At 41.5% G+C, this 22,723-nt stretch overlaps 1 long non-coding RNA gene across 1 annotated transcript in view; it reads left to right on the top strand.

Moving 5' to 3' along the window:
* Positions 1-22,723, top strand: part of LOC129146976 (uncharacterized) — a 103,091-nt gene that overhangs the window by 17,135 nt on the left and 63,233 nt on the right. The window contains exon 2 of the long non-coding RNA XR_008554406.1: positions 3,809-3,967. This is a non-coding gene — a long non-coding RNA (uncharacterized LOC129146976). The remainder of the gene's footprint in view (positions 1-3,808; positions 3,968-22,723) is intronic.

Below are 22,723 nucleotides of genomic sequence, written 5' to 3'. Positions count from 1 at the left end.
GACCAACTGACGGGACTGAGTAGATCATCTTTAAGGTCTTTCCCACCTCGAATAGCCCATCATTTGGTGATTCCAGGATTCTTTGTTTAAAATAAAAATTATATGAAGAAAAGGTTTGATAGATCCCTTTCTTCTCTTTTCCTCCTCTAACAAAATCTCCTTTTTATTCTGTGATGTACAGGAAAAGGGTGAAGGTAGTTTCCATAGTTGAATACATGGTGTGATAGAGTCTGGAGGCAGACTCTAGTCATGCTCTTGCTATTGCAGACCTGAGGGCAGAAAAATTTTAAACATCTTTGGAACATTTAAGATCAAAACATGTAGTTGCATCTGACAGGATTGCTTGAATTTAGAAAGAAACACAACTCTGCCTTGGAAATGTCAGGGGATGCAATTATTTCTTTTCTGGTGGTAGAAAGCCTCCTCAGAGGAAGAAAGTGTGCATGGGCAAACACATGCAGAGACAATTCAGTCTTTTGTCTCAGCTCATGCCCTTTTAGTTATAATCTGCTTTTAGATTGCATGGCAGTTAGTGGGAAGGATGGAAGGACCCATAACAGTCTTCCATGTTCCAGATACTATAACACATTATGTCATTTAATACTCTCATCAAACCTGTTAGGTAAGTATTCCACCATGTTTTACTGATTGATGGATGAGGAAGTCAGGGTCCAGGGAGATTAAGGGCTCTATCCAAGGCTGCAAGGTTACTAATTTGCCAAATTGGGATTGAGACACCAGAGTCTAGGCTCAATCAACCACAAGTGCCCCCCCCCCCTTTCAGTGTGACCTCTTCCTTTCCTTTGTCTGTTTTAATTTTTTTTGGCTTTGTTTCATCAATCTATTAAAAGGCATAGACTGAAATGTTGAAGCAGGAAACATCTCAGACTATCTAGATAAACTCTTGCTCTACGAAAGAGGAAATTGGCTCAGAGAGGAGAAATGTACTTCGTAAGTCACATGGACAGTTCACATGAGAGCGGGAATGAAAATGAAAACTTGTGTTTCTGGATTTCAGGTTCAAACTATCCTTCTACTTGGTGACACTGGCTTTTCAATAAAGAAGATTAAGGTGAAGAAATAATCCCTTTTATGGCTTTTCACCCATAAATTAAAAAAAAGGAGTTAATTTTCCTAACTTGTTTTTTTTTTTATAAAGGCATGTTATTTATTTATTTATTTGTTTGTTTATTTGTTTGTTTTGTTTATACATGCACTGGGCATAGTCAGAAGCTCGGGAGGGTGCGAGAATTCACCAGAGCCAGAGCAGGGAGCAGAGCAGGCAGAAGGACCGAAGCACACTGCTGAGGGGAGCAGCGGGCGGCAGGAGAGGTCTGCACGCCACGTGGGACCCTCCTCCGGTGGCCGGGGAGCAGCCGGGGATCGAACCAGCACCGCAGAGTCTGCGGGCAGCTTCACAACCCAGCGCTCAACCGCTGTGCCACCGGGAGGCCCCTAACTTGTTTTTTGAAGCTCTAATTTTGACACCAATATATAACAAGGGCTTTTGGGAAAACAAGAACTGCAGACCAATTTCATAAATTATCAGATATACAAAAATTCTAAACAAAACATCAATGAATAGAATCTAGCAATTTATAGAAGAATACTTTAGCACACTTCAGATGGGTTTATTTCCAGAGTGTGAAGTTAATTCAAGTACAAATCAATCAGTGTGTTTTATTACTTTAATCGAACAAAGGAGAGAAATAAGATCACTTCAACAGATGGAGGAAAAGGCATTTGGTAAAATGTGATATGTATTTGCAAATCTAGACCAAAACCAACACCAAAAAGCTCAAAAAATAATGTAGTACCTAGAAATAGAAAAAGAATTTCCCCAAAACACAAAACAAAGACATTACAAAAACTCTTTTCCTGAGATTAGAAACATGCAAAAAGAAGAGCCAGCCATCAACATTTCTTTGTAATATTGTCCTGAAAGTCATAGCCAGTGTGAAAAAGCAAGAAAAACAAATAGCATATGTAAGTCTTAGAAGGAAGAAATAAAGCTATTATCGTTGTAAGTAATTTATTGTGAACTTAGAAAATCCAAAATATTCTAAAAAAATAGTTAAAAAGAATGAAACTTCGCTGTGAGCAAAATCAGCTACAGTTCCTGCTTTCCAGGTAGCCAGCAGTGAAGACATTTGTTGGTAATCCCCTAAATGAGCAGATCGGCACAAATTGAGATAAATATACTAAGGGCACCTAGCAGAGGAGCTACTCTTAGCCTGGAGGTGGGTGTTCAGTGGGGAAGGAAGAAGGAACATTCCAGGCTGAGCAAAAGGCTGTGTGGGCAAATAGGAGAAAGTAGAGAGCTTTGAGGCTGGAGACTGAGAGGTGGGTAGCCTGGGGGGAAGGGGAGATGGAAGGGAAGATGCGAACGGGGAGGGAGGCAAGAACCACAGGGGCTGGTCTTGTGTAGACCCCACTAAGGACTTTACCCACTGAATTTTAGGCAAGTGCTCCAGGAACTGGGGGAGCAGAGAGATGGTTGTGACATGGAATAGAGGGAGACGTTCCAGTTGACAGACGCCTGCAGGAAGTCCAGCTTCCTGTACAGTCAGAAAATCCCCACTTAGCTGTGACCCCCCCTCTTTGTGTTAGCTCATTTGTTTCCTAATTTTGTTTTATTTTGTTTAATTTTGTTTCCCAATTTTCCTAATCTTGTTTCTAGATCCCTTTCTCTCGTCTTTTGAGATGGTTTGTAGGGCTGTGTGCCCCTCCCCACCTGTGCCTTTATTCCATCTTGCACAGAAGCACATATCAGATCAGAGTTCATCAGGGCTTTCTGTGTGGCAACAGTCGAGTCTGTGCCTGTCTCACTTTTTTTCTTACGGCCTATTGTCTAACCAGAAGTGCATTCTTAAGAAATTTCCTTTCCTTTGAGTCATTTTCATCAGTTATCTCTGGTCTTAACTTGTTTCTCAATGAAAAGAAATAACTTACTTTTTTTTGGATTCCAAATCATGTTTATTAAATATCACTAGAGAAATATAAAAAATGTAAAGAAGAAAATAAAACCGGCAATCAATTGAGTACCTAGAGGTGATCACTCTTGCTATTTTAGTACACAGGCCTCCCCTGCTTTTAGAAAATTATCTTTCCTCCACTTTGCTTTTATGAAAAACCTACATTGGTACCTGTTTTCGCTAAATGAAAGGAGTTCAAAGAGGATTTTTGCTTTTAGGATGAAAAGGCAAAAAGTGAAAAAAGCATTCTGCATTTGCACAGAGCCATTCTAGAAGTGATGCCATCTGAGTGGGGAGATGCCCTGCCACGCTTCTTCCTCTGGAATGACTTAGACAGGCTGTGTATTTATCATAACACTCCTGCTTTTAGTGTATGTTAGTGTTATTTTAGGCATTTTTTTGTTATTTGGTATGATTTGGCAGGTTGTTTTGTGGGTTTGGCAGGGCTCAAAAAATTTCTCACATAAATTAACGGTAATTGCTTCTTTGCTTTATACCATTTTGGTTTACAAGGGGTTTCATAGGCATGCTATACTTTTGGTTAGCAGAGAAAAGCTGTATTTTCCTTCAGTCTTTTTTATTTTCAAGCATATATAGATTGTTTTTATAAAATTGGAATACCCTAAACTTTTTGACATTTGCTTTCCTGAAATCTAGGGAACATTATGTGATAGACAGTACTTACCAAATGTACGTCTGCTTGATTAATGGGGTTGGTTGATTAATGTCTGTCTTCATTTCCGGCCTCCCTTGCACTTAGGCTTGGGGTGCTTGTTTTGTTCTGGCCAGTGCACTCTGAGCTGGCAGTGATACGTGATGTGGTACACTTTTAGGCTTGATGCAATCAAGGCCAATGTCTGCCTCCGTCATCTCCAACTATCCCTGATGCAGCAACTTTGGAAGTCACGTGTTCCAGATGAGGTGACTACAGATGGACGAGGTGTGGCTGCATAAACACGAGACTAGAACAACCTGCATTTGACTTCGCATGAGTAAGAAACAAATCTTTAGTTGTGTTAAGTCACTAAGATTTCAGAGTTTGTTTTGTCGTATAACCTTACCTATACTATTGCTCTGTATGACTATCCTTCCCCTTTCCTCAGAATTTCTCTTTCATATAATCTATTTCTTCTTGAACAGAATTGTGTCTAGATTAGCATTCCCCTTGGCACATTCTTTACCTTGTAGGAGATGAATTTTCCAATAAAGTGAATTAAGAACCAAATCAGAATCTTGCATTTTGGCCAAATTTTGATTTCTGATATAAAGATAAGTTAACTGTGAAAATAATATGGCTAATATTAAAGTTGGTACTCTTGAGTTAACATCCCAGATGAAAATCATATACTCATTTCATTAAAAATCCAATTACATGGTACTTCAGAGTTTTTCAAAGCATTTTTTATAACATAAATGGAAGCATTCATTATGATGTGAAGCTGACTTATTATGCATGAAAGTACTTAGTAGCAAAGATCCTATGCCCAGTTCTTGCCTCCCTCCTCCTGGTACGGATGCCTGGTCCCTGGGGAGGATGGGCCCTGACTTAGAGCATGTGGTCTAGGGCAAGAAGCAGCAGGTGCAGCATGCAGTGTGGTTGAAGAGGCAAGAATCTTAGGTCTGGTTTTGACCCTTACTGGTTGTGTGGCCTATGATAATTCCTGCACATCTCTGGGCTTTCCTTATCTATAAAGAGAGGTGGTTGGCCTGGATGACTACTGGGCTTTTTCTAGTCCTGGACGTCTATCCCATATTTCATGACTACCCTGTGCATTACTGGGCTCTGCTTCATGGTGTCTGTGCTCTTGAAATGCTGTGTTCAGTTACAGCCATTCCACCCTGGACTCATCCCTTACTATCCTTTTGTAGAATCTTTCTGTCACATGTACAATTGAGTCACAAATAGATACATGCTTCTTTATTACTTCAGTGGCAAATGTGATTTGTCACTCTGATTATAATTAGAAATAATTTCTTTTCCTAGTACAGTACAGATGTAACAGTTGCTGATAAATTAGAAGGCAATGGCAATTTTAGCCCATTTGTTATGTGATGATGACTCAAGTTTGTTTTCTAGAAAGCTTAATATACATGAAGGACCATCTGGACGTTGATTACCTTCAAAAGAGGATGTTTCTGAGTCCGAAAGGTTGGACGAGTTTTGGAGTATTTTGATTAAAAATAAATGAACATCTAAGGAAAACATGTCATCTTAACTTTCTCTTTTCTGCACTCTTCTCCCGCATGGGGTCTTAGGACTATAGACCATTATGTCCCCTGCAGGGTTGCTTAAAGACACCTTGTCTCTCCTGAGGGGGAAAAAAAAAAAAAAAACAGAATGAGAGCGTCTGGGCCAGGAGCAGAGTCCAGGGGAGGCGAGCAGGGGCTCCCATAGAGCACAGTTCCCTGCCTGCCTCCCTGAAGCCAGCTTGGCCCTCGGTTCCACAGTTCTTTCCTGTTTCAGGCATTGTATTTCAGGCATTCCATATCAGAAGTATGGAAGAGAGGTGGCAAAGAACTCACTTGTCTCAACAAACTTGTAGTTGATGGGGAAGACCTGTGCAACTGACTGTATGTAAACAGAATAAAAGAAGAACTGCAACAGAGATAGCAGCAGATAGATGGGAAGGGAGTGGCTGAAGCTGCCAGAAAATGATGAAGGCTTTCATGGAGGCTACATTTTAGTGGTGTTGTACAGAGTTCAACTTGGATATTGGAGAATGGTTATTCCAGGTTGAAGAAATAGGGTGAGTAAAGGCATATGACATAAGATTACATGTCTGTGTTTTCTACTGTGTGGCCTTGGGTTAGTTGCTTAACTTGTAGAGCTTTGGTTGCCTCATCTGTAAAGTGGGCTAGTAATTCTTTCTTTACAGGGCTTGGGAAGGGTACATGAGATTGTGTTTGTGTGAGAGCTCAGGTTAGTGTTAATTTCCTTTCACTTCACCCCAGTGTCCAACAGGCTGTCATTGCTATTCCTTTCCGCAGGCTGTTCCCCTCCAACTCATGGAACTTAGACCTTTCTTTACTAGTCCTTTGCCCTTCCTGATATAGAATGAAAAGCATAGTTTTGCTGCAGGGAATGTCAAAGGTGGCTAACCAATACCAGGTTATAGTCAAAGGAATTCTAAGAACTCAAGCTTGTCTTTGGTGGGTATTGTAGGCTGGAACAATTAATAAGGGTTGTTAGTTCACTTATTCACTCATAGAAGATGAGATTTTTGATCCAGGAACATATCTGGAGGTGAGGACTGAGCGGTGATTTAAGACAGACATGGTTCTGAACTGCATAGAGTATCTTTGCTCACAGAGTTCTATCTTGCATGTATGATCACAGTTCTGGTGGTTATTTTATTTTTATTTTTATTTTTTGTTTGTTTATATGATCATTCTTTTTTAAAAATTTTTATTTATTTATTTAAAATTTTTATTTATTTGTTTTTTTAACAATAATGTTTGCTTCCTCCCACCCCCTCAGGTTGAGTCCCCATAGAGTTTCCTTCCCCAAGGCACCCATGTACCATCACCACAGTCCCCTGTGCTCCTCCCTCCATCCCTCTCACCCTCTCCCTCCTCCTCCCCTGCAGGATGTCTCTGATTTGTAATTGTCTGTTTTTGCTTTGTTGTGTTTTATACTGTTATTATTATTTTTTACACTGATGTCTTATTTGGTTCCCCTATATTCCTGTTATAAGTGAAACCATCCAATATTTTTCTTTTTCCTTCAGGCTTATTTCATTGAGCATAATTCCTTCTAACTCTATCCATGTTGCTGCAATGGCTTGAGTTTATCTTTTTTGATTGCTGAATAATATTCCATTGTGTATATATTCTGGTGGTTATTTTTAAAAGGTAGTAGAGGATGGTGTGCAAATGTGTGTGTGTGTGTGTGTGTGTGTGTGTGTGTTTAAACAACCTAGTCTGAAAGGTCATAGAAAGTCTTCTGAGAAAGCAACCTAATGGATAGTAAGGGTAGGATTTACTTTATTTCTTAAAAGTTATTTATTTATATATTTTACATCATTGCTCATTTTTGTACAATGTTTGATTTCTTCTCTCAGATGTTGTCCCCATAAAATTACCACCACCAAGACACCCATGAACCATCATCACAGATTCCCATGCTCCTCTATCCTGTTCTGATCACCCTCCCTCTCCTTCCCCTGATTGCTGTCCCCAGTTTATAGTTTGACTGCCAGTTTGTCTCCTCCCCACCCCGATCCCTTGTATGGTTCCCCTATGTTCCATCTGTAAGTGAAACCATCCAATATTTTTCTTTTGCCGCCTGACTTATTTCACTGAGCATAACCCCAGGAAGGGTAGAATTTAACCTGATGAATTTAACCTACTTCCAATAGGGAGAGCAAGTCATGTCCCAGCACTGGGAACAGCATGTGCCTGGGCCCTGTACTGCATGGATGACGTGTGTGAGAAAATCCATCAAAGGTGGCAGATGCCTAGAGAGTGAGGGGCACGAGAAGAGGCTGAGGAGGTAGGCAGGGCCAGGCTCGGGCAACTCTATGAGTGTGTTAAAGATGGTGGATTTATCCTGAAGTCGGTTTTGAATTATTTTAAGCAGGGTAGTGGTAAATCAAATTTGTGGGGTTTTTTTCTTTGTATGGAAAAATCCAGATTTGTATGGATTCTGTATGGGCTCTCAAGGGGAGAGTGTAGATGAGGGGAGACGGCTATTGAATTACCTGGTGTAACCCAGGAGGATCTTGCTAAATGTATGTGGGCTTTCAGTTATGAGCAATGAGGAACGCCTGGTGAGTGTCGAGCAGAGCAATGATGGTGGAGGGTCTAGTGGTGATGACCTCAATAGATGAGCACAGGAAATGAGTGGAGCTGAGAGGTCAGTTTGCTCCTGCAGATGAGAGCTTGGCCTAAGGGAAATGGTGATGGGGTCAGAGGGAGGAGGAGGTGATGGGGTCAGAGGTCTGAGAGACCTCTACAGGGAAGGAAGAACTGACAGACCAACATGATGGGTACTGGGAATGCAGGGAGAAAAAAGGGGACTCTAGGATGACATCAAGATTTGAGTCTGGTTCATAGAAATAGAGAAGTCCGGAGGAGGAAATGGTTTGTGGAGGAAAATTTAGGCTCCGGACAACTTGAGTCACCATTCCACAGTAGACTTAACCTAATAGAGTGGCATTGCCCAAATTTCCCCATATTAGTTAGTTCTATTGTCTCTGTGTCCTGGGAATTTCTTTTGACCTAAACTTTTGGCTTTGCAGAGTTTGGAAAGAAGGATTTCACAGAAACAAGAGAGAGAGGGGCAGTGAGATCTTATTGTTTCATAGGTTTCAGGAAGGAAACAGGATCTTTCAGTCTAAGATTTCCTCAAATATAGCCTGAAAGGCCATGGATTACATTTCAAAGCCAAACTCCCAGCATTTAAAACCAGAGGAGGAAAACCTGCATTAATTAATAAGTGGTGTTTGGAAACCAATAAACCATTTGAAAGAATAAAAAATGAAAAGTTTATATCTTTCTTCACAGCAAATGAAATTACAAATAAATTAAAGGTTTACACACAAAAATGAAACCACAAAACTATCTGTAGAAAATAAAGGCTGATGTTTATATAATCCTAGGAATGCATTTCCTTGGGATGATTTTTAAAAGTGGCATTCAGGGTTCAAAGGTCTTTTCAGCGGTAAGATTGATGGAACTTTCACCACATTGCCCTTTGGGAAGTTTGTGTCCCTAACATTGTTACCAGCATCGTAACAAGGTGCCACTGCCCCACACTTTCACAAACGCTGGCTATTTTCACTTTACAAAAGCTTAAAATTTGGGCCTCCCCTGTGGAGCAGCGGTTGAGCCCTGGGCTGCCGGGCTGCCCGCAGCCTCTGCAGCTCCAGTTCTTTCCAGGGCCGCCGGCGAGGGACCCCCCCCACCCCCAACACGCACACCAAAAAAAAAAAAAGCTTAAAATTTACTGCCAATGACTTTTACCCCCTGTTTCCTGAGTATGTTCAATTTTTTATTGTTAGCTTATAAGAGCTCTTCATAAACTAATGTAACTCATGTATTCAAATGAAGTAAATATTTTTTTTCCATTTTAGCCTGTATATTAATTGCTGGATGGTATTGTATTATGGTTCCATTTTATAAAAAACAAAAAAGATGGGCAGGACACATACCAATATATCAATAGTAGTAATGCTTGCTGGTGGGATCATGATGTTGTTTTGTCTTTGTGTTGCTTTTTATTTTTAAAAAAAGTCTGCAACAAACATATTACTTTTGTTATAATAAGAAAAGCATTTAAAATGTTTAAAAACATTAAAAATAAGTCTTTCCTAATTGCTAATGAAAAATTTCCAAAGATACCTTCTTCTAGCCTTCATTCTTGTGACTGTTCTGTACTGTTCTCCTGCAAATGGATAGTAGAACCCTATAACATTCCTTCCAGCTTATGCATTTTCAGCTGAGCTGTCCCCATGCTTTGCATTACTTAATATTCTGGGAAATTTCCCTTCCTGGCCCTCACCACTCTAATTGCGCGGGCCTCAGAACTCTTTATTACCACCCACTGATATGTCTTAATGCAAATCTTTGTTATAAAATCTAATAGAACATTTCCTGTCCGAAGTCTTCAGTCTCATGAAAGATCTTAGAAAACTAGCATGTGCTTAATGCTGCTTCCTCTTAGAATTTTTGACTCGCTCTTTCTGTCCAGCCTCTTCCTCAGATCAGGAGGAAGTGCCTGCTATTACATCTTGCAAAGACAAGGGCAATGCAGGGATAGGACACCTGCGACTTTGTGAAGCCGCCCACTATACAGCTGGACACCTCTGTTACAAGAATACTCTCCCTTCTGGTGAGCCCAACCTTTAAGCTGTGGTCCCAATTGCTTACCCAAATATGCCCTCAAAGATATGTAGAAGTTCTGGAGACTGGGGTGACTCCCACGTGCCCTCCTGAGTCTTTTCCAGCTATCACACAGCCGGCTGCTTAGCATCCCCACTGAGCTGGTTGCTCTCCACAGTGCAGGTTTGCTTTGTGCCTGGCCCTCCTGAAATATAGTTGAGACCTGAATGCTCCAGATGTGAAGGACAGTGGGGGCTCTTCTGACATGGACTGGGTCTTAGTCACTCTCCAGTGGAGCAGAGGTGAACCACATTTTCCTTCTTCAAAATCCTCAGTAACTCTATCACCAGAGACAAGGCCTGGGCAAATCTTTTGTGTTAAAGATGATTGAGGAGATTATTATGTTCAGTTTGGAGGGCAGAATAGGAGTCCTGAGTGGCTAATGCATTTGTGGGGATCCACCAGTTGCATTTCTCACTGTAGTAAGAAAAACCTGAGCTTTGGAGTCAGACAAATTGGAGTTTTCTATTATCCTAAGTGGGAGTCACTATACTTTCCTCATAAAATAGTTATTTTTTTTTAAAAAAAGATTTATTTATTTATACTGGAACTAGGGTACAGGCCAGAGGCACGGGAGGGTGAGAGGATTCACCAGAGACAGAGCAGGGAGCAAAACAGGCAGACAGACCGAAAACACTGCTGAGGGGAGCAGCGGGTGAGACAGGAGAGGTCTGCCGCGCTATGTGGGTAGCTCCCTGGTTGGCCGGGATCGAACCTGTACTGCAGAGGCTGCGGATTGCTTCACAGCCCTGCGCTCAACCTGCTGTGCCACCAGGGAGGCCCTCTCATAAGATAGTTATGAAAAATTGAACAAAATGTTCATTTCTTGGTAAAAAAAATACTCAGAAATATCCACGTTTCCTTCCTTTGCATCGGATGTAGTGCATGAAATATTTGGAAATTTGCTTCTTTCATAGAAATGAAATGTCTATAGTATGTTATAGTAGGCCCCTCTTTATAATTTTCCTCATTCACAAACTTTTGCATATAATTAGTCCAAAGTTCCCATTTTTTATTGGCCCCCTAGGCAGTTAAATGAGTTGTCCATGTCTACTTAAATAGTATTTTACCAGGTGACAGGACATAGCTAGAATCCCAGTCACCTCCTTATCAGTCCCCTGCTGTCTTCTGTACTCACTGTGATTATGTATGTGTCTTCAAATAACACCGCCTAACCCAGTGCAACTACAAATTTGTAACAAACTCTATTTAGTATAAATGATTGATCAGTCAAGCAACAAGTATTTCCTCTTTGCCTGGCACCGTTCTGAGTGCCAAAGAAGATGCAAATGTAAGCCTAGACTCTCCGGACTTTATCACACACTGTAAGAACATCTAAGATGAAACAGCCTACTAATACCAAGTGTTGATGAGGATGTGGGAGAATCAGAATCATATACTGTAAAATGGCATGATTTCTTTGGGAAACAATTGGAAAGTTCCTTAATAACTAAACATATCTCTGCCAGATGCCCCAGCCCTCCCACTCTGAGGTCTTTATTTGCCTAAGAGAAATGCAAGTGTATAGTTATACAAATTGCATAGCAAGTTTATTTGTCATGGCTAAAAACAAAAACAACTCGATGTCATCAACAAGCGAATAAACAAACTACAGTATATCCATATAACTCAGCAACAAAAAGGAATGGCCTAATGATACAACAATATGAATGAATCCCAAATAGTTATGCTGAAAGAAACTACATATGAAAAAGTACATATGCATTATTTCATTTATATAAAATTCTAGAAAACACACAAATCTATGGTGGCGGCAAATATTAGTGCAATCACATATCAATTAACAAGGGGGATAAGTTCTGAGAAATGCATGGTTAGGTGGTTTTGTGGGGCAAATGTCAGAGTGTAAATACACAGACCTAGATGCTGTAGCTTATTCCACACCTCTGCCTGTATCACACATGTGTCTAGGTTGGTTAGTATATTGGAACCATCATTTTATATATGGCTTCTCATTGACTGAAGTGTTAAGAGACACATGACTATAGTTTTCTGGGGGGCAGGGGTAGAGAAAGGATTACAAAGGGGCATGAAAAACTTTGAGGGTAATGAATACATGTTCATTATCTTGATTGTTGTGGTTGTTTTTTTTAAATCAAAGTTTATTGGTTTACCATGTGTTTGCAAAACTACATGATTTGGGGAGTACAGCATCATACCTTAACATGTGCCCTTGCTGCATGGGTGTGTGTATATGTCAAAATTGTCACACTGCACACTTTCAATTTGTACAGTTTTTAAGATGTTAGTAATGGCTCACTAAAGTCGTTAAAAGACGATTCATAGAAAACTAGGCTCTCTAGGCTTCACAACTATCCAGGCATGAAAGGATTGTTGTAACAATTTAATTCCAGTTTCCCTGGCTCCTGACCCCTTCTGACCAAGAACTCAGCGTCTCACCCTGCAAGTCTCACAGGGCTTTTGAGTTACCCGAGAGGGTCGACCTCACATATGAACCCGGTGGCTTGTCCCACATGGTACCACCCCTGCTGTTGCTGAGAGAGACCTGTGAGGGCACAACACTGGCCCTCACAGAGAAGCTGGTGCCCATGCCAGAGGCCTGTCTCTCCTGGAGGGGCTGATTTCCAGAGATCTATAAATATATGGGCACTGGGCTATTTTATGTACGTGCAGAAGTGGGAAGAACATGTCCCTCCCACTGCGTCCTGGGCATTTATACAGGCGTGTCTGAGTCTCTGGTGACATAATTGCTCTAAAGCCCCTTTCTCTGTCATATCCTGTTCTTAAAGAGATGCACCTACTAAAGGAGGATGCCATACTCTTTCGTCATGGTCAATTCCGACGCGTTTCTCCTGTCTCTGCCCAAGTCTAGCTCTTGCCATGAATGACTTCCTGCTGCTTGCCTCACCCACTCACCCCACCTGCCTGGACCTGCCAAACACGGGTGCCTCCTAGGCCTTAGGCTAGTACTCCCACCTCATGGGGAAGGTTTGGCAAGTCCTAGGTGTTGAAAACTTTTCCTGATCCAAATCAGGAGAGGAACTCTGGATTAGATGTAGGGTTGGTGTTCGTCTTTCTTCTGCACCACCCCCTCCAATTCTCACCATGAAAAATGCAAACATTCAGGCAAGTTTAAAGAATAGCACAGTCATCATATGCATAGGCTGCCTATGCATCTTCTAAAGCAATGGTCCTCAGTGTTTTGTCACACACACACACACAAACACACTTGCGCACATTGGTGGGGGGTGGGGGGAGAGAGAGAGAGAGAGAGAGAGAGAGAGAATTAATGTCATGGTCACATGTGAGACCTAAGTTTTGATTTTGAGTATAACATTGATGTTTTGATTTTGACTGGGTGGGCTAGACTGGATGTGAGTTTTAATTACTGAAATGAGGCTATTTAGACTGCTTACTTTCTCTTTGGTACATCTATTTTTAAAAAATAATACAATTTTGTTATTTCCTTTTCTTTTAAATCCAAGTTCTGCACATTAAATGTTAAAGACTTGTTACAAAACATCAAATTCCCATCCTCTTCCTTCATCTCTCCCATTTGATGTGTATTTATTTTGCACTTCCATTTGATATTTAGTCCTTGTTTCGTAATGATATACTTGTTTTATGACTTCTTGAACTTTAAGTTTTGGGCATTAACATTTATCTTCCCATTTTGGAAAATAAAGGTTTAGGTTCTCAACCACCCACATCCACCTTTCTCACTTCTTGGTCCTTCTAATACAGTTACATCTTAATTTTCTTAATTTTCAGTGTTTATATTATTATGAATATGTAAAGTCAGCACCCAAATATTTAGTAACCCAGGAACATTTCCTGTTCAACATTTTATTTTCCCTTAAATTAATAATTGTCTTTTTTTTCATTTGCTTATCTCTGTGGCTGGATACAGTTTCTACTGGTAGCACTCTAAGAAAATAAATGTAAGTTACAAATGCAAAATTAGGCATAATCTTGGAAAAGCCCCTTGTAAATGAAGAGTCCTGATATTAAACTTCATTAGCTTCACGGTAAAACCACCTCAGAAGCTCATTAGTTCAACTATAAACTTCCCACTTGATTGTTTAAATTTCCTCTTATGATATTCAGATGTATTAGGCAGCTCTTTTTTTTTTTTTAATATTTATTTATTTATTTATACAAGCACTGGGTACAGTCAGAAGCGCGGGAGGGTGAGAGAATTCACCAGAGCCAGAGAAGGGAACAGAACAGGCAGACCGACGAAATACACTGCTGAGGGGAGCAGCGGGTAGCAGGAGAGGTCTGCACGCCATGTGGGGCCCTCGCCCAGTGGCCGGGGATCGAACCGTCACTGCAGAGGCTGCAGGCAGCTTGGCAACCCAGCACTCAACCGCTGTGCCACCGGGGAGGCCCTAGGCAGCTCTTTTATCTTAGAAAAATACTGTTTCCTGGAATTGTCTGACCCGCGCTGATTTGGAATGGCAGTTCTCTAATTGCTGCCATAGCTTAATCCGGGACCTCCTTCCACAGGATTCCCTGCGCCTTAGCTCTGCATTGGCTTTTCTACTTCTTGTTTCCCATGCATTTCTTTTATCTTGGTTTGTTTCCTTTAGTGACTTCTTGGGAAAAGATGCCTAAGAAGTAAAAAATTTTTAAGAACTTCCATGTTGGAGAATGTTTTAATTCTCCCCTGACATTTGATTGATAGTTTGGCTAGAATAGAAATCTAGATTGGAATTAGTTTTCTTTCATGCTCCATTTTCTTCTAGCTTCTGGTATTGCTGATGAGAAGTCTGAGACATTTCAAACACCCAGTTATTTTTTTGTGACCATTTTTTTTTGTCTGGAATATTGTTGGATGTTCTCTCTCTAGTGTTCTGAAATGTTATGATTGGGCCTTTTTCCATATTTTTATAGGTACTCTGGGCCATTTCAGTCTGGAAACTGAAGTCCTTCAAGTTCTGAAAGCTTTGTCAAACAATTACTTGATTATGTGCTTTTTCTTTCTGTTTTTTCCCTCTTCTTTCCCCTCGGAATCCCTCTTCAACCCTGAGCATCCTGGATTTATCCTTTAATATTCTTTTTTTTCCTTTTTTTTTTAATATTCCCCATACAATGGCACCTCCCCTTGTTTTGACCCTAATCCTTCCTCTCCCCACCCCCACACCTCAGTGTGTCCTTTAATATTCTTAATGAATCCATCCTATTTTCTGAGTTTTTATTCTCCTGCTTTGATTCCTGAAAGATTTGTATAACTGTGTCCCCCAATTCTTCTATTGAATTTCTACTGCTTTTATTGTATGTCCCTGTTCTTGAATATGCACCCCTCATACCATGGTATTTTGTTCTTATTTCATGATCTTTCCTATTACTCTGAGGATACTCATAATGGTTTTCTTGCTTTCTGTTTTGTCCTTCTTCCTCTTCTCCCGTTCCCTCTTTCTTCCGCCCCCCCCCCCATAGTCTCTTTCCTCCCCCTGCTTTTTTGGGTTGGTTTATTTCGATACCCATCTGCTAGAAACTTTTTCAGATATTTAGCAATTCTACATTTTCTGCTTATATGCAAGGGTCAGTTATTCCAAAGCTGGGCGGAAGGTCTGAGCATACAGGTAAGGCTTGTTGGCTGTGGAGATCATCATTTGATGGTCTGGCAGGGTTATTGGTTGGAGAACTCCTAATATCAGTATTGGCCTCTTAGTCTCCTGCCTGAAGGATACAAGCCCAGCTACCAGCTTTAAGCAAGTGGGGTGGGGGAGAAGGGCTGGTGTTCTCAGCACGGAGCAGTGTGCTTTCATTAATTACACTGTTTTCAATACTTTCCTCCCACCTTCAAATGTGTCTGGTGTCCCTCAGGCCCCAAACCCTTCATTTTATATTCTTTGCAGAATAAACTTACTGTCTTCTGCTAGTATAGGAAAGGTGACCTGTGGATATATTTTCCCCTTGTTAATGTCCTTTTCATTGTACCCAGGTGTTAAATTATCATCCTACTGTCTTCAAGAAGACTGAAGTTAGTAACAAGTGAGAATTTCCTTATAGTCCTGCCAGCACTTTTGAAAAATTGCATTGAGATAAAATTGACAGGTGAAACTACACATATTTAAATCGCACAGGTTGTTCGAATATATGCCTGTGAAACCATCACCACATTCCAGGTTGTAGCTTACACAGCATCGCACACAATTCCTCAGGCCTCTTTTAATTCCCTCTCCCTCATCCCCAGCAGACACTGATTTGTTTTCTTTCATGATAGATTAGTTTACATTTTCCAGAGCTTTATATAAATCATACAACAGGTACTTTTTCTTTGCTTTTTATTTCTTTTCTTACTATGACTATTTCTTTATGCGCTGCCAAACAATCTTCTGTATCTTCCCCTCCACTCCCACACTCACAGGCCCTAGATGTTGGTTGGTTCTCCGCTTTTACTCTGTTCACTTAAGTTCCATTATTTCTCGTCCAACTAACTTCCAACTTTCAATGTTCTTTTCTTGCTTAAAAAACTCCTGTGTGAGCCTGGGCACTCTTGAATTTCTGTTGTGAATGTGAACTCACAGAAGTGCGTGCCAGGGCATTGTTCAAGTGATCAAAAAAGTTTATCTTCTCCCCCTTGTAGCTGCCTCTGGCCCTTTTCTCCCCACTCTTGTGAATTGGTGCTTTTAAAGATCTCTTTAACGTTATTTTCATGGTGGGGTGGGGGTGGGAAAAGGAACAGAATTAAGTAAAAGAGTTCAGAAATCTGCCATCTTTATCTGGAATCTAAAACTGTTCATGTATCAACGCTGCAGAAAGTTCTGCACTGGCCAGAGATGTCCAAGAGGTCTGACAGAGCATGTGTGAAGCAGTTGCTAGAGGAAAATAAAGTCATTTCTTTTCACAGTTCACTAAGTTTAGTTGCAATACACTGACTCCATTCACTGTTCAGTAAAAAGTTATTTTTCCTCTTTCCCTCCTTCTCTCACTTCTTTCATCCTTTCTTCCTTCCATGTGTATTGAGAAAATGTCTCAGGAAATTCCTCTTGTAGGAGGAGGGTGTGTGAGCCTGTGGGTATGGGAGGTGTCTTGCAGTTCCAGGTAGTGTGGAAGCTGTGCAGCCATCTTAGGAGTGCCCAGATGTTTACCTTCTTGACAGGGAAGAAATGAGGAGGACTGGAGAGGTGCGTTAAGGATGGGTCTCTGAGCTCAGTGACCCAGAGTCAGGACGAGAACTTTAAGGAGGTCTGAGTCTATAGGGCCGGAGGGGATGAGAAACAGCCAAAAGTCAGGAGGACTTTTTTGGTGACCAGATGGAAAGTTCCTTCTTCCCTGAGGGAGGCCGAGTGACTAATGAGCTAGGAGGCATGGAGAAACATACCTGGGACAGGTTTGGGATATAGGCTCAGGTAGGGGTTACTAACTTCTTATTGATGAGTCTTTTTCATCCTAATCTCAGAAAATGGAACCCAAGTCCTCTTGAGAGTGGAGGGTGTAGGAGGAGGAGGGTAAATGTGAGGTCAGTCCAGGGCAACGTGAAACCACTGCCCAGGTGTCTCAGGGAAGCTGCCGAGGTCACTCCAAAGATGAGATACTGGGCCTCCCCGGTGGCGCAGCGGTTGAGCGCTGGGTTGCAAAGCTGCCCGCAGTCTCTGCAGTACCATTTCAATCCCCGGCTGCTCCCCGGCCACCGGAGGAGGGTCCCACATGGTGCGCAGACCTCTCCTGCCGCCCGCTGCTCCCCTCAGCAGTGTACTTCGGTCTTTCTGCCTGCTCTGCTCCCTGCTCTGGCTCTGGTGAATTCTCTCACCTTCCCGTGCTTCTGACTGTACCCAGTGCTTGTATAAATAAATAAATAAACAAACAAACAAATAAATAAATCTTTAAAAAAAAAAAAACCCAAAAAAACAAAGATGAGATACTTAGCCCCGCCGAATGGTGTTGACTGAGCGAAGCTCATCTTAGCATCTACTTCCTTTTCTTTCGATGAAAGTTTAAAGGTCACCATTTCCTCTGGCAAAGGAAGTTCCCCAAACATTCCATTTCTAGTGTTTGAAATAGCAAGATACCAAGATTACTGCAAACTCCCTGTCAGGGGAATTCCCGAGGAAGTGGAGACAAAGTGAATGCGGAATGATTACTCAGTAGCAGTACTAGTAGCAACAGCAGGGATCAAAATTTCCTGGCACATGTCTTAGGCTCTTGTTTGCCAGCTCAGCTTCTAAATACTTGTAGTGACAGACCAAAAAATAGCTGTGGGTGAAAGAATTCATTTTTCAGACGCAAGCCTCCACCCAGCATTTGCTTGGAGGCCTATCTTACCTTTCTCTGGGATGACAAATGCTCACGTCCCTCCTGTCATGGTTGGGAACAGGGAATACATGGGCATCTGTGCTTGAGTGCTGAGCATTTGTGACAATAGACAAAGACGACGGTTGAGTGTGCAGACATTCTACAAGCTGAATTCTAATCCCAACTTGCCACTAACCAGGAGTTGGAAGGAATAGAAATGGTTCTGGGCAGCCATTCCTTACTTGGGGCAGATAATACGAAGCTCACTGCCTATAGGTGGAGGGTTGGTGGTCCCATCTGAGGAATGCAGCTGAAGCCCTGGAGAGTTACATGATGGAGTAATTGTGATATTAGTTAGGTTAGGCCCTTCTACCATCTCCAGGGGAAGAAAATCCTCCTGTCTGCCTGGGATGCTTCTGTAGTAGAGAAGCTTTTGGTTTGGCTTTTTTTTTTTTTTTTTTTGACTAAGTGGTATTTCCAAACACTTTTTAAAAAAATGTAGACATCAAACCTTTGGAGAGGTACAACATGAGTCAGAGCAGAATCAGGAGAACCAGTACAAAAAAGAGGAGGGAAATTTCAGGGCACTGAGTATACTCAGTGCAAAAAGAGGGTAAAAGAGAGAAGGCAGAATTGGAGGGAGAAGTGGTTTCACCTTCACCCACCCCACACCCACTTGAGGAGAGTCATCTTGTCCTTTGTTGAAACAACAAAGATGACTGGGCAGGACTCTTTCCTTCCCAACAGTACACCAGCTGCACCTGCCTTGCATCCTTGGCTGTGGAAGAGGTAAACCTGAGGACAACACTCCTCTTGAGCTCTGGCCTTTACCCCTCACTGCCCCGCAGGACTCTTTCTGACCCATGGACTCCTCCCCTCTCTCGTCACTGCCATCATAGAACATGCCCAGATGTTTACCCTCGTGAAGAAACTGCCTATGACTCCATGTCCCTCTCTGGCCACCACCCTGCTGCTTCGTGTCCCTTCCCAGAGGGTGGAACTTCTTTTTTTTTTTAAGATTTATTTTTTATGCATACAAGAACTGGGGTACAGGCCCAGAGGTGTGGGGCGGGGGGTTGAGAGGATCCACCAGAGACAGAGTGGGGAACAGAACAGGCAGACTGGCTGAAATACACTGCCGAGGGGAGCAGCGGGTGAGACAGGAGAGGTCTGCTGCACCATGTGGGTTGCTCCTGGCCAGCTGGGGATCGAACTCGTGCTGCTGAACTCATGCTGCAGAGGCTGCGGATTGCTTCATAGTGCCATGCTTAACTCCTTGCGCCATCAGGGAGGCTCTCTGTTGCCAGTTTTTAAATATAGGCCATTCTCACTGGTCTAAGTTTTGATTTGCATTTCCCTCATAATAAGTGATGTTGAACATATTTTCCTATACCTTTTGGCCATTTGCATTCCTTCTTTTGGGAAGTGTCATTTTAGCTCTTCTGTCCAGTTTTCGATAGAGTTGTTTGCTTTGTTCAATTATGTAAGCTCTTTGCAGGTCACTGATATCAGTCTCTTATCAGTTGTATGGAGGGCAAATACTTTCTCCCATTCCATGGGGTGTCTTTTATTTTGGTTACTGTCTCTTTTGCTGTGCAAAAAGCTTTTTAGTTTGATGTAGTCCTAGCTGTTTATTTTTTCATTTATTTTGGTTGCTTTTGGAGATGGGTCCTTGAAGATATTTCTGATGTGTATGTCATGGAGTGCTTTGCCTGTGTTTTCTATTACATATTTTATGGGTTCAGGTCTTACATTCAAGTCTTTTACTACAACCATTTTGATTGGTTTTAGTGTATAGTGTGAGGTAGTAGTCTAGTTTCAATCTTTTGCATCTTTTGAATGTGGTGTGGACCAATTAGTTTTTATTTTATTTTTTAAAAGATTTATTTATACAAGCACTGGGTACAGTCAGAAGCGTGGGAGGGTGAGAGGATTCACCAGAGCCAGAGCAGGGAGCGGAACAGGCAGAAGGGCCGAGGTACACTGCTGAGGGGAGCAGCGGGCGGCTGGAGGGGTCTGCGCGCCATGTGGGACCCTCCTCCGGTGGCCGGGGAGCAGCCGGGGATCGAACCGGCGCCGCAGAGGCCGCGGGCAGCTTCGCAACCCAGCGCTCAACCTCTGCGCCACCGGAGAGACCCAATATTATCATTCTTAATGCCACTTAAGGGTATTGGCATACTGACAAGGGGGAGAGAAAAACTACAGTATCTTGATTTGGCTTCAGAACCAATTGTGTTTCCTTCTAAAGGAAGTCTATATGTATTTATTTGTGTGAACTCTTACCAATTGTTCCTAACAACCTTATAGTAGTTACCAAATAATATGTCAGACTTACTTTTTTATGTGATTTATTCAATTTTATGTGATTTATTCAACTAATAATAATGGATCAGTCTTTATTGTTAATAATGAGGACTTTTTTCAGAACTTTTACAACCAATAAGTAACATTGCTTACATTCTAGAAAAGACATTTAGATAACAGTAGTCCCATGGTTGCCAAAATGAATTAAGTTCATAATCTAGTAGGATTTGATAGCAGGAGTAATTGAATGATGCAAGAATGCCAAAGCAAATTTAAAGGCAGAGGAGTCAACAATGACCAATTAGCAATAGCAACTCAAACAAACAAGATAATTAATAAAAATTTATTATCATGATTATAGAACTCTCTGATACTAAAATACAGATCTTCATGGTAATGGAAAAAGCATGATTTTGACCGAAGTGCCTCAGTGTAGCTAAGTGGGAAAATACTGTTACTGTTGCTGAGGAGGCCCAGCCACACTAAGATACTGCAAGGAATTGCTATAAATATATTATAATTATCCTTAAATATATTTATAAATATATGTATATATATAATAACTTTTTTTTTTTAAATTTTTTTTTTTTTTTTTTATAGAGGCATGTTTTATTTTTTATTTGTTTGTTTGTTTGTTTTGTTTATACATGCACTGGGTACAGTCAGAAGCGCGGGAGGGAGAGAATTCACCAGAGCCAGAGCGGGGAGCAGAGCAGGCAGAAGGACCGAAGTACACTGCTGAGGGGAGCAGCGGGCGGCAGGAGAGGTCTGCGCGCCATGTGGGACCCTCCTCCGGTGGCCGGGGAGCAGCTGGGGATCGAACCGGCGCCGCAGAGGCCGCGGCAGCTTCGCAACCCAGCACTCAACCGCTGCGCCACCGGGGAGGCCCTATATATAATAACTTAAAATAACATTTCATGTTTCTCTGCTTCTGAAGAAAAGTTTCAAGGAGCATTTTTTTTAAATTTTATTTTTATCTTCCCCTTACAGTTGCAACCCCCTTACTTTGACCCCTTACCCACCTTTCCCCGCTCCCCACACCCTATAGTGTGTCTCTGGTTCATAGTTGTTTGTTGATTTTGATTTTTTCTTTCTTATAGTTATTCTTTTTCCTTGTCCCTTATTTAGGTTTTTTAGATTCCTGCTATGAGTGAGACCATCCGGTATTTTTCTTTTTCTTTCTGGTTTTATTTCACTGAGCATGATCCCTTCCAGTGCCATCCATATTGCTGCAAATTGCATGTGTTTATCTTTTCTAAGTGCTGAGTAATATTCCATGGTGTACATGTACCACATCTTCCTGATCCAGTCATCTATTTTTGGGCATTTGGGTTGTTTCCAAAGCTTAGCTATTGTAAATAGTGCTGCTATAAACATAGGGGTGCAGGTGCTCTTTGGAATTGATGTTTCTGTGTCCTTTGGGTAAATACCTAGGAGTGGAATTGCTGGATCCTATGGAAGCTCTATCTTTAGTAGGTTGAGGAATCTCCACACAGCTTTCCATAGTGGTTGGACCAGTTTGCACTCCCACCAGCAGTGCAGGAGAGTTCCTTTTTCTCCACATCCTCGCCAACATTTGTTGTTGCTAGTTTTTTTAATATGTAGCCATTCTCACTGGTGTGAGATGGTATCTCATTGTAGTTTTGATTTGCATTTCCCTGATTGCAAGTGATGTTGAACATTTTTTCATATGCCTGTTGGCCATTTGCATTTCCTCTTCGGAGAAGTTCCTTTTTAGCTCTTCTGCCCATTTTTTGACTGGATTATTTTCTTTGTTTGTGTTGAGTCTCATCAGCTCTTTGTAGATTTTTGTGATCAGTCCTTTATCATTAGTGTTGGGTGCAAAAATGTTCTCCCAGTCGGAGGGGTTTCTCTTGTTTTGGTTATTGTCTCTTTTGCTGTGTAGAAGCTCTTTAATTTGATGTAGTCCCAGCTGTTTATCTTTGCCTTCACTATCACTGCTTTGGGTGATGTGTCTGTAAAGATGTCTTTGAGGTGCATGTCATGTAGTGTTTCCCTTTAAGTTCCTTCTATATACTTTATCGTTTCAGGTCTTATGGCTAGTCTTCAATCCATTTTGAGTTGGTTTTTGTGCATGGTGTGAGGTAGTAGTCAAGTTTCATTCTTTTGCATGTAGTGACCCAGTTTTCCCAGCACCATTTATTGAACAAACTTTCTTTGCTTCAAGGAGCATTTTATTAAAGTGATCTCACTGGTCGGCATAAAATACTGTTAAGGCTAGAAGAATAAAGTATCATTCTCTCCCTTTTTGATGCTGATAAAACTGAGTCCCAGAAATGTATAGTACTTAATTAAGGGCCCATCAGCAATTTCAA

The sequence above is a fragment of the Talpa occidentalis genome, unplaced genomic scaffold (genome assembly GCF_014898055.3).
Source record: "Talpa occidentalis isolate TD23 unplaced genomic scaffold, MPIMG_talOcc4v2.1 talOcc4.5, whole genome shotgun sequence".
Taxonomy (NCBI): Eukaryota; Metazoa; Chordata; class Mammalia; order Eulipotyphla; family Talpidae; genus Talpa; species Talpa occidentalis.
This window is presented reverse-complemented; position numbering and strand designations above follow the sequence as displayed.